This window comes from Lygodium microphyllum, chromosome 2 (genome assembly GCF_053477565.2).
Source record: "Lygodium microphyllum isolate KBCC chromosome 2, Lygodium_microphyllum_v1.1.10, whole genome shotgun sequence".
Lineage (NCBI taxonomy): Eukaryota > Viridiplantae > Streptophyta > Polypodiopsida > Schizaeales > Lygodiaceae > Lygodium > Lygodium microphyllum.
Genome location: NC_141136.1, coordinates 122,281,001 through 122,294,133, shown reverse-complemented (window position 1 = coordinate 122,294,133; position 13,133 = coordinate 122,281,001). Strand labels below are relative to the sequence as shown.

At 43.9% G+C, this 13,133-nt stretch overlaps 1 protein-coding gene and 1 pseudogene across 1 annotated transcript in view; both read left to right on the top strand.

Annotated features, from left to right (window-relative positions):
* IYO (RPAP1-like, carboxy-terminal protein) overlaps window positions 1–13,133 on the top strand; it is a 95,123-nt gene that overhangs the window by 46,776 nt on the left and 35,214 nt on the right. The gene's annotated exons all lie outside the window — the stretch shown is intronic.
* On the top strand, window positions 7,752–10,626 carry LOC148040263 (uncharacterized; annotated as a pseudogene).

Below are 13,133 nucleotides of genomic sequence, written 5' to 3'. Positions count from 1 at the left end.
TGAGAGTATCTTGCCAATTGTTCATCTTAGAGTGTGCTATGTACTCTGTCATAAAGACAAATGCAAATGAGGCAGTAGGTGTGAGCCTAGTAGATCTTTTGGGTTCCTCTAGGATGGGATCTTGTGAAAGGATATCTGAATCCTAAATGGTTTGCTAGTACTAGAGAGGCAACAGGTTTTTGGGAGGGGGCCTAGGAGTCAAAGACTTTACAGGTTGGATAAGGAGTTGGAAGTAGACCAAGCTCAGTCTGCATGATCTCCGGCAATATAGGTTGAGGAATAGGCTCGAAACCTTGTGTAGTGGATTGCACAATAGTGCTCTCGTCAAAGACGTCGTCTGTTCTTGTAATGATATGATTTATTTTAGGATCAAACAACTAATAATCTTTTGATTCAGAAGAGTAGCCTACACATATTAAGAGCTTTGCTTGGGGCATGAGCTTACCTATCTTATAATTAGGCGTATGTGTATATGTACGACTTCCACAAACTCTCAAGTGAGAAATGAGGGGTTGAATGCGAAAGAAAGCCTCGAAGAGGATCTTATGAGAGACCGTAGTTGGGCATCGGTTGAGGATGCATATTAAAGTGTCAATAGCCTCAAGCCCTAGGCGGTTGGGGAGCTTTGCTACGAATAGCATAGAGCGGGCCATATTCATCACAATCTTGTCCTATGCAATATGATTCCATTTCGGGAAGGGAAGTTGGTAGAGGTGAACTTGTGTTGAATGTGTTAGTCTACCTTCACATGAACCACTTGTGACCCACCGGTGTGATCAAAATGGTTGTCATAGGTGAGCACCCTTTTTGCTAATGATTCCTCATGTGCTTGGGTCTTCAATGGACCAAAGTCACTCTAATTGCTATATCCTTAGTTGCTCTCACCAACCTTGACCAATGAGCTTTCAACAATCAAGGCAGTGTCTCTACAAGTATACAGAGGTGCAATTACTCCAATGTTGACTAAAATGACATTGAGAAATGCATTCATGGTCTCCCATTGTTGCCACATTGCAATCAATGAGGAATTCAAATGAATCTCAGTCCTAGACTGATTCGATTCATCAAATGAAGTCTCAGCCCTTATTTTCCAGTAATCTTAGAGCTTGGTTGTAACCAATGCACCTTCAATTCACTGTCAAATTGAACTAATTCAGATCTATAACCATGCTATCCATAAACCCTAATCTTTGGTATGCATTTTCCTTGAGATTGGATGTTGAATTTAATGTTGTGACTAGCTCAAAAATTAGTCATACATGTTTGAATACATTTGTCCATTTGTCCTAATGTCTGCCTCAAATCTTCAATGATTTAGCAACCCAAAACAAGGAGCGAAAGGGGGGGTTTGGTTTTCAAAAGCAATTCAAATGATTGATTTCTGTAAATCCTAGCTGCTGATATGTTGTAAACAGCAAACTCTAATTCTAAAGTGCCCAATGCACATAAAATGAATTATGACAGACAAAGACAATGTCAAAGCCTAATGTCCTTGTTTGAGGCTCATAGGTAGGAGATGACAATATAAGACACGTTTGCTAACAAATATAAGCAATCAAGATTGTTCATCTCGAAGGTAGAACAAAGCTATGCCTTAAGATATGCAATACTAGTAGTATCTAAGCCTATGGTAAGTTGTAACCGATCATCAACATTTAATAACACATAGCTGGCTGCCTTTAAGGTGATATTGATGTAAAGATTTGGATTGAAGAGGGTAGAATGGAAGCCATGTGATCTAAGGAAATCATCCATCCTATGGAATTAAGAGTTGGGTGCTTGTAACCTATAAAGAGCTTTTTGCAAAACGAAAGACCTTTATCTGCATGATTTGGAAGAGTGAATTTAGGTGGGTGCTTGAAGTAGACTTCCTCATCCAAATATCCATTCAGGAAGACAAATTTGACCTCCATTTGATGTATCGGCTATTTGTAGTATTAATTACGTGCAAGGGTTTCTTCATAATCTATACCTTGTTTATGTCAAATCCCTTGTACTACAAGATGAGCTTTGTATTTATCCAAAGTTCTATCAGCCTTTAGTTAAATACAAAAGATCCATTTGGTTTCAATGACCTTCTTGTGGCCTAGATGGTGCACCAAGTTCTAGGTCCCATTTTGGCCAATGCTCTCAAGCTTCTCCATAGGTGATTGCTAGTTAGGGTGCTTTAGAGCCTCCTACCAATTGTTGGCTTAAAATGCACTATTTTATCTAGGCTCCACAAAGATGAACACAGATAAAGTAGTAGATGTGAACCTAATAGATCTTCTTGGTCCCTTCAAAGATTTTGTGGGTTGGTTAGGAGCTTGGAGGTGGCGAGGCTCAGGCGACACCATATTAGGAAGTATAGACTTAGAGGTAGATGGAGAGGTCTCTGCTACTGTAGGGGGATGCATGATATCATTCTTATCAAAGACAATGTCTCTTTGAGTCAAGATTCAGTTCTTCTGTGGATTATACAACCACTACTGAAGCGTATGACACATGATGACAGATGGCTCACTAGCACGACGTGTGCAAAGTGTGGAACCATTTGTGCAACACTAGGGGTTGTAGTGTTTATGTAGGCATAAATCCCCAACCGTGCATTGCTGGGCAATATACCTCCACCACCGATGCAATTGTCAGAATGACAATAGGGTTTGTGGGAAGAAAACACAGAGTGTATGGAAAACATTGAGACAAAGAAATTGAGAAACACTTTAGAAGAAGATTAATGAAGAATGATGAACAACAAATCATGCTGATACAATGGAGTAGAGCTTGAAGATGATTGCACGGTCCTAACTAATCAGGCGGCAACACATGAAGGGAATTTGCATTGTGAAGGGAGTGAAATGCAGTCCTCTTGGAAGTAGGGTATCAAAGTAATCATTGGAAGATGAAGGAAAATTGTAGAGGGAGCAAAATGCAGTCCTCAAGGGTTGTCTGAGTGAGAAAGGTGACGATCAACAGTCATCTTGACACGTGTGCTCAAGGAGGAGGAAGTCAACTGGGTGGCCTACTGTGGGGTTTGAAACAGCAAAACATAGATGTGCCCTTAGTGTACATTGTAGGTAGAAGCCATGAGTGAAGCTGGAAGGCAGCTGAGTTGTAAAATCTAAAGATGTTCGCTAGAAAAGAAGAAAAAAATGTTAGTCACTAGAGGTAAGCTAGCATAAAATGGTGTGCTCTTGTAGAAACTCAAAAAACTTGTGGGAGGTGAACTCGCCCCCACTGTCACTCCTCATGCATTCTACACGATGACCAGTCGGATTATGCACTGGCAACACCTAAGTAGAGAAATATGCAAAGGCATTTGACTAATGCTTGAGAAAGTACACCCACATGTATCTAGAATGATCATCCACAATAAAAAAGAAGTACAGTGTGCCGTTTAAGGCGGCGGTGGATATTGGCCCACAAAGATGAGCATGAATCAATCTAAGAGGCGCCTTAGCTGTATATGAAGAATGTTGAGACAGTCTTGCTTCTTGAGTTGACTAGCTTCACAAATATCTCGCGATGGCTTTAGGTATGGAAGGCCATTAACAAGTTGTGGACATGACAACTCATAAAGAGAGACTTATTTGAGATGTCCTAAGTGAAAATGCCAAAGACTTAATGCTCGTAGGCTCCTTTGCAATGGCTTATCCCTGGAAGTGGTGGAACTTAGAGCCCTCGGTTGTCAGCTTAAAAAGAAACTATCATGTGGTATAGGCCACTGGGCTATGCCTCATCGCGAGCAATCACTAAAGCGGTCTGAGAGTCAAGGACCTCGATTGTGGTCGTTGTGAAGAAGGTTGCTTGACCCAATTGGCAAAGTTGCTAAATGGATAACAAGTTCATCCCAAGCTGGGGGACAAAGCATACATCATCTAGCATAGCGCGATCCATATCCCAATTAGAGGCAAAATTGACATGATCGTGAGTTTGAATCTTGACTGGGTCATATGATGAGTTGTTCCATTGTTTACAATCCAAAGAGTAGTTGAAGTAGTCGGTTGTGACGAGTGGGCCTTTGCAGTCACCTCGTCAGGAAGCAACTCCACAGATGCGGATAAGACTCACATCCTCAAATGTCTCTATGGAGACGATGCAAGCCTCTACAGACTTGTCAAACAAGACCTTTGGTATTGAGAACATTGTTGACTGTGATGGCTGATCAATGGTAGCGTGGTTCTCGCCTTGTGATTGTCCCTACTAAGGGTTGCTACCACCCTACTTCCTTTGATGGGGATTACCCAACTGAGGGGCAAGGGTTTGAGTCTTAGCTTTTGGTGTTGTGCCTTTTACCTTTGGTTGACACTAGTCGTCAAAGTGGCTAGCCTTTTGACAATGTTGACAATATCAATTTTTCTTCGGTACATTTTGCCACCCAAGTTTTAGAGATAATTGGGAGTTTCCTTGGGTCTCACGAACTGTAAGCATAATCACTATCACGATCAAGAGTAGAAGCCGCCCCCTCTCAAACTGGAAGGGAAAGTAAGAGGGAAGCACTCTCTCCCCGTCAAGCTGAAGAAGTAGGGTAGGATGTACCCAAGCCGATCTGGGTAGCAGGTACTGAAGAATCAGGCGGTTGACCACTTTGGTCAAGATATCTGCAAAATTATCTGATGAAGGCACAAACTCTAGGCGAATAGTGCCTAGCTCAACCTGCTCTCTGGAAAAGTGGAAGTGGACTCCCACATGCCATGTCCGTGATGTGATGATCGGATTGCCCGCAAGGGCAGTAATACTCTGGTTGTCGCAGTAGACAACTGTGGGGAGAGTCACATGGAAAATGAAGCACCGCCAGTAAACTCCTTAGATAGATAGCCTCAGTGGTGCCATTGAAGAGAGCTCGGTACTCAACCTCGGCCGTGGAAGCCACCACCGTCTCTTGCTTACGGCTGGACCAAGAAATGGGAGCCGTGCCCAAGGTAAAGAGGTAGCTGCCATGGGAATGCCGGGTGTTAGGATCTCCTGCCCAATCAGAATCAGTGTACCCCTGCAAACATAAAACAGAACCATATGTCAAGCCATAAGAAAAAGTACACCGCAAATAACGCAACACACGAAGACATGCAATCCAATGTGACATCCTAGGTGCTGTGAAATATTGACTGAGTATGCTAACTGAGTAAGCTAAATGGCCTAGTGTGAATTAACCAAAGAAGTTTTTCTACAACAGAACGATAGGTATGTGCATCGGAGGGCTGTCCTAGGGTATCCCTCTCGTCAAAAACAACATCTCGCCTAACGATCACCTTGTTTGTTCGAGGATTGAACAAACGATAGGCTTTCGCTTCAGAGGAATATCCCACAAAAATAAGGAGATCAGCTTGGGGAGTAAGCTTACCTATCTTGTCATCGGGCATGTGTGTGTACGCAGGGCACCCGAAGACTCTGAAATGGGAAATAACAGGCTGAGAACCAAAAAATGCCTCATACGGGGTCTTCTGAGGAAGAGCTGCAGTCGGGCACCTGTTGAGGATGTACACCGAAGTGTTAACAACCTCGACCCAAAGGTGCTCAGGAAGCTCTGCTGCGAATAACATAGAGCATGCCATTTCCATGACTGTGCGATTCCTACGTTTTACGACTCCATTCTAAGAGGGGGATTTAGTAGAGGTGAGCTGGCGATAAATGCCATGCTTGTGTAGAAACTCGGAAAACTCGTGGGAGATAAACTCACCACCGCTATTACTCCTCATGCACCTGACACGACGATTAGGTTGGTTATGAACCAGCAGCATCCAAGCAGAAAAATATGTGAAAGCATCTGACTTATGCTTGAGGAAGTACACCCACATGTATCGAGAATGATCATCCACTATAAAAAAGAAGTATAGCGCGCCGTTCAAAGCGGCAGTGGATGTCGGTCCGCAAAGATCAACGTGAATCAATCTAAGAGGCTCCTTAGCTCTATGTGTAGATTGTTGAGAAAATAGGGTACGGTGCTGCTTCCCAAGCTGACAGGCTTTACAGACATCTCGAGCTAGCTTCAGGCGTGGAAGGCCCTCAACCAGCTCACGGCATGACAACTCCTAACATGAGTTATAACCAAGATGCCCTAAGCGAACAACCATGCGTAATGCAGCAACTGACACTCAAATTCATAGAGTGTAGACATGGTAGGCTTTGAAACTATTCCTTCCACAAAATTGAAGTATTTCTTGGGGAGTTTATTTAGGAACAATGTGACATAATCGTTAGAGGATGTGGGAGTCCCTGTAGCGGCGAATTCAGCGAGGAGACGCCGATACTTAGCCAACTTGACTTTCAAGTCATCCCGGTCAGTGATTTTAAAAAGCTGAAGCTCATGGTCAAGATTAATACGACGGGTCCTATCCCGAGCTGCATAGCGGTCAGTCAAGTGTGCCCATCGCTCTAACGCTAAGTTAAAATGCTGAAGCTGAGAATGAAACTCAGGGAATAAGCCTTGTATCAGCTCGACAATAGCGGAGACATTCCTAGCCTTCCATGAGCGGATGACCTCGTATGGAACAAATGCGGGATCAGGTTGGGGTTTCAACCCGTGCACAAGATCCCATAGGTTCTGTGAGTCAAGGACATGTCTCATTAAATTCGACCAAGTAGTAAAATTTGACCTATTAAAACGAGTCTTGTCATTAAATGCATTCCTTGGCAGAAGATGAGTTAGAACCATGAGGTGTCAGGTATGTGGTGCAAGATGATGGAGGTGGGTGTGTATGATAAGAGTAAGAGGGAGGGGAAAGAGGTGGGTAGGCAGAAGGAGGCTGTGAGTGTCCAATGAGTGCTGATTGATACGGGGGCACTGGAACATGAATGTTTCTATAAGGTGCCGGTGTAGGTGGAGACACTAGGACGCGGTAGCCTTGTCCATAGTGAGGCTGGGACATAGTAGGATGACCAAAAGGTCCACTAGGCAATGCCATGGAGGTAAACTGTGGAGGCAACTGATCCACACTTGGGAGAGATTGAGTGGGATACCCAGGCTGCAATGATCCCGAAAGTGTGTATGAGGTAGGTGGAACACCACCCGGCTGAGGGAAGGATAAGGTCCGAAAGGATGTGTCTATGTTTCCATAACCCCCCGGTGTGATATGTAGTGCGATATGAGGTGTTTGAAATGGAAATGTAAATGGTGTAAATGGAAGTGGTGAAGCAGCGGAAGAATGTGGTGGGATGGGTGGGTTTTGAAAGTGAGGTGTATGAGGTGCAGATTATTTTCGTTCATTTTTATCATTTAAAGACTGAAAATGAAACATGAAGATGATGATGCATCATGTAATGAAGTGGAAGGAACACCAAATTCATTCTGATTATGTGAAGTAGATGGAAAAAAAGGAAGGGTAGAAGAAGAGGTACCGAGGTAGGTTCAGTACGTACGTACGGATCGTTACCGTACGGTACGTACTGATCGTACGTTTCGTGTACATATGGAACATAAAAAACGTGATCATTTTTTTCATGTAAAATTTGGGGCCCAAAACGTGATGTGCCTAACGATTTCTGCATCGCTTGGGATTTGTGGGTTTTCCTGGGCAAATTGAGACAAAAGCCCCAAACGTGTTCACTGTTTCAGTGTTTGCAGGTTACGTGAGCTACAGGAGGCGCCAGTGTGCACAGACCAGGTACGTCTTGTCTCTCTCAGTCTCTCTCTCTCTGCGCTATCTCTCTCTCTCTCTCTGTGGGCTCACATTCATGCATGCTGGAGCCTCTCTCTCTCTCTCTCTCTCTCTCTCGTAATGGACTCTCTTCTCTCTCTCTCTCTCTCTCTCTCGTGCATGCGCACGCTCGCTCGCGTTGATTCTTGTGCACGCGCGCGCACATATTTACTGATGTTTTTCTCTCTTATCTTGCTCCAGGAGCCATCATGCCGAAACTAGTCAATCCCTATTGGAAGGAGTATACTAATATACTCCATATCGTCAACACTCCCGGGCAAGCTGGTTCAGGTAGTCGCAGGTGGTCATGCAAATTCTGCAATTTCACATTGACCAGTACAATTACGCTTGTGGTGAAGCATTTGACGGGCATCAATTGCACAAACAACTGTAGCGCGTTCAAGAAGGTGCCAAAAGCTGTCCGAGAGAAGTTGATTGCTGAGAACTTCCCAGCAATGGGGGCAGCAGTAAAAGTCCAAGGATCCCAGAAAACACAAGACGCCTTGCACGATGCTCTTATTGGGGAGTTTGGTGATCCTCCTACACAGGTAGAGGAGAGTTTTGTGTCCCAGCCCGTTGCCTCAGAGCAGCCATCTGCTAGTAGGAAGAGAGCTCGTGTCATGCAGGAGGAGGAGGAGGAGGAAGGCTCTAATGATGTGCATGTGCCTAGGCAAACCACCTTGCCTTCACGTGTGCATTCTCAGTCTTGGGTGAGAGAGCGTCAGAAGGTGGCTGAGATGGAGATTGCTCGCACTCTCATTGAGTGCAACATCAGTTTCAATGTCTTAAGGACTGAGCAGTGGAAGAGGATGGTTAGGGCCATTGCCCAAGTGGGTGCTAGTGCTAGAGATTCATGGTGTGGGCTGGATTACAAAAAAATGGGCAACACTGCACTTGATGAGCAAAAGGCCTTAATAGATAAGGCATTGGTCCCAGTGAAAGCTGGCTGGCAGCAGTTTGGATGCACCATCATCTTTGATGGATGGAGTGATATACGCAGGCGGCACATCATAAATATACTTGTCTCCTCTTGTCTTGGTACTTACTTCTTGCGCGCTGTAGATGCAGGGAAGGCAGGAGAGAAGATCACAGGTGAGTTTATCTATGGGCATATTCGTACAGCCATCATGGAGATTGGTAAAGAGAATGTGGTCCAAGTTGTTACAGATAATGCATCCAACTGCAAGGCAACGGGAAAAATGGTGAAGGCGGAGTTCCCACACATTGTGTGGACTCCATGTGCAGCCCATTGTCTAGACTTGCTTATGGAGGACATATGCAAACTACCTTGGGTGCAGCCCACAGTTTCAGATGCTACTAGGATGACCACATTCTTTCAAAAGAAGCATCAGGCTTTAGCCATCTTTCGTAGCCACAGTAATCTAGATATGGTGCAGCCCTCCAAGACCAGATTTGCATACATGTTTTTGGTGTTGCAAAGGCTCTTCAAGCTTAGGGATCCACTTTTGCAGACAGTTGTGGACCCAAAGTGGAGGGACATGTCTCATGCACAAAAAGAGGTGACCAAAGCCATTCAAAGGCGTATCCTAGATGAGTCTTTTTGGACAGAGGTGCAGGATTTGACAGTGGCTTTGCAGCCCATGTATGTGATGCTACGAGTCATGGACATGGAGGGCTCCACATTGGGTCTGGTTTATCACCTCTTCATGCAGATGAAGAGCCATATCACAGCATGCCAAGCCTTGTCCCAGCAGCGGTAAGTACTAGATTTTGTTCTTGTACTTCTTTATGGCTGCTCGCATATGCTATTTACTTATTATTAAATTTTAATGCATAGGCTATATAGTACAACACATGCATTGGCCTTGCAATGTGTCTAAACTTTGATGTTGCTGATTTTTGCAGTCAAGATGATATCTTGACTCTTGTAGAGAGTCGGTGGAAGTTTATGAGTCGTCCCATTCATGGGATGGCTGCTTTACTCCATCCTTTCTACAAGACTCTAGGCTTGTTCCATGAGCAGCATCTCATGCAACTGAAATACAAGTTCATCGCACGTATCTTTGACGAGGAGGAGCAGCTTCAAATAGATGCAGAGATGTGCAGCTTCATGAATAACTTGGGACCATCATTTTCACGGGCTGTGGCATTGCATTCAGAGGCTACTAGTCTTCCTCTCACATGGTGGCAGAGTTATGGTCGGCAAGGTCTTCCACGTCTGACTTATTTGGCTCTACGTATCCTATCACAGGTAACTCACTCTCTGTGCTCTCTCTCTCTCTCTTTCACTCTCTCAAGTGTAGCAATGGCAATTATCAAGCCAATGACACCTGCAAATGCAGGATTGCTCAGTGGGTGCTTGTGAGCGCAATTGGAGTGCTTATTCTTTGATTCATACAAAGATCCGGAATCGCCTTAGCACTTCTCAATTGGAGAAGTTAGTGTATTGCAGGGCCAATATGAGGCTTGTGCGCACCTACCATGCCTTGGGGACACCCAAGCAGGTTCGGACTAGTAGCTATTTACATGTTTGAAATATTATATCTCTATATTAATATTTAAAATTTACATTATTGTTCAATGTTAACAAATGTATGCTATGTTGCCATCTTGAACAGGCTGATCCCTCACGTATAAAGCTAGTGGCTGATCCGAATCATCCGATCACAGATGAGTACCAGCATATTAGGGACGAGCAGGAGGAGATTTTGCGTATGCTTCATAGAGAGATGGAGGAGGTGGATAGGCGTGTGACGAGGTCACGCGCACGTGCTTATAGCATTCCACTACGTGAGCAAGCTGCAAATCCAGAGAGGGCTCGACGGAAAGGCATTCGTAGAGGGAAGCTATCCATTCGGACTCCTCGGCGACGTGCGAATGAGGCAGTTCGTCTCATTCACACTGAGGAGGAGGAGGATCTAGGTGATGCAGTCCAGGCTACAGGCCCTGTGATGGTAGAGCCAGAGTTTGACGACGATGGCAATGTCGTGGCGGATGAGACATGCTCTCTTCAGCCTCATCATCGTCCTCTTCTGATCATGAGTTTTGCTAGAGCCTAGGCAGTGGACTGTGGGCACTAGTGACTACAGTCAGATCTAAAAATTTTGAATGTTCATATATTTCAGTTGGGTGTTTTTATTTATGATATATGTATGCTCTATTAGGAGCCATCTTGACTTGACATTTGTCACCTTGGTGAATTGCTCCTAACTTCCTTGTTAGCAATTGTACGTTGTTTGATGCAGTGTACTGTGTTATGTTTTGGCTCTTTATCTTGTAGACTTCCTCAATGTTAGTTTGATAGTCTCAAATTTCAGTTTTCACTATTCAGTGTTATGCACGTATTAAATGTTTAATGCTTAAAGGTTTCAATTGTGATGTGACATGGTCATAAGTACTAAGTAGGGAATGTATATATCTTTATGCTTAATGTACAATGGGAAACACCCTAAAATATCCTCTTGTTTATTATTTTTTTACAAAGGTACGTATTTTTACGTACATAAATTTTTTATCCATACAGAACAACGTATAGTACGTATCTATACGTGCCGTACATTATGTATGGAACCACCTTGAGAGGTACCTGAATTTTTCTTATAATCCCCACGACGTGTGTTAACATACAAGAATTGGTCCTTAAGAGGACCTTTTCCGTAGTCAACAGACTAGACTCTTTCTTCCACATGATCTCTACCAGTATATTGCAAAATAGAAGAGGTAAAAGAAGAAGGCATAAAAGATGAATCAAAAGTACCTTGCACCAGAGAGGACGGAAGAGTCTGAAAAAATGGAAAATACTTTGGATCTTGCTCTCCAAGAGGGGGGTCTATCCCTGATGGAGGTCTCGACGGCGTTGCAATATCATCAGACTTATGCACAACATCTGAAGATTGAAAATCACGCATACCTTCATTCAGAAGCTTTTCTTGAAGGGCAATCCTTCGGTCGAGCTCCTCAATCTTCTTTTGTCGATAGGCTATGATCAGTTTATATTCTTCAGAGGTGAGCTTGCCTATCTTTTCTTCCATGTACTTAGATGTGTCTTTCACCATGTTGGAACTTTGTGGAGCAAGCTGATCGGCCCACTCTCGCTTGGTTCTCAACATAGGCTGTTTTGGAGACAGAATCGGTGTTGATGTGTTCGAAGTCATTTAAACCTACTCTTGTTCTTGCTTCTTGCGAAGAGCTCTTAGATCAAAGGCCTAGGTTTCTCAGAGAGTACCAGGCTCTAATACCATGTAAAGAAAATACCATAACACAAGCATAAACAGAAACTGTACGACAAAGCAAAGACTGGTAAAAGAACAAAGTTAGGGTAACTCAGAGACAATGAACACAGTGAATAAATGAAATGATATGACTACTAATAATACGATGCTCATGCAGCAAACACACTATGCAGTGAATGAATACTATACCTCGAATTCCTGTATCTCAAGGATCAGGGCAAGGGTAATGAGCAGGAGAGTGTGTCGTACTGCGAATGGATCCGGAATCGTAGCAAGGCAATCTCTGGATGTTGAACACCAGTAAACGTAGCAGTGAGAAGCTGGATTTGATGCTGACAGTAGTGAGGAGAGAGAAAAACTAAAAACGCAGGTAGCAGGTGAGAGAAAGACTAAAAATCGCAGGTGGGACAACTTGTAGGAGAGAGAAAGACTAAAAACGTAGCTGTGAGGAGAGAAAACTGCAGACGACAGCTGACAAGCGAGAGAAAAACTGCAGCGATTGCAATATGAGAGAGAAAACTGTTAGGGCGGCAGCTGGAGTCTGCAAACGCAGTAGTTTGCTGACGTGGCAGGCTGTACGACAGTAGTGTAGATGATCATTAGTCAAGTCGCCAGGCAAAAGCAGCAACAATCAGCGTGTGGAGGGCTGGAAACAGGCGCCAGACTGTAGGGAACAGTGATGGACAGCAAGGGCTGAGATGTCCTCCGTGACCGGGGTGTGGGCAGCTAGTTGGTAACACTTGAAACCTGCAAAAACGAGATTCAGGGAAGAGTGGAGGGTTGGTTGCCAATTTATAGAAAATTAGGGTTCTAGATCCTCTCCCACTTAACTCTCTCGATCCGCTTCCCGTTTTAGGGTTTTGGCAAAAATAAACCTAAAATAAGCATGTTTTGGGGCTGTTTAAGTGGCTAAGAGCAATTCTTAGCACAACAAAGAGTTCCTTCATCAGCATTATCAATATCTTGCAAAAAGAGGATGTAATTTCAAAAGATTGAGAAGTATTGATTTGTGTACTTGACATAGGAGTGAAAGAAGGTGGAGATGTGTATGAAAAAGATGAAAGAGGTAGAGATGGAGATGATGATGGTAGAGAGGAAAAGGGTTTGTAATCCATGCTAGTGGCTACATTAGGATGGCCAGTCCTTTGTGGAACTTCCGTCCTCCTTGCAAAATCATTAGATCGGTGCACCGGAATCAAAGGGAAAAACTCAAATTTACCTTCAATTTGTTGTTGAGCTTGATACATGAGGATGACATTGTATTCCTAATTTCACTCGTGAGATCTCGTATGGTCGACAAACTCCATGGTAGTCCAAAGACTTTCTG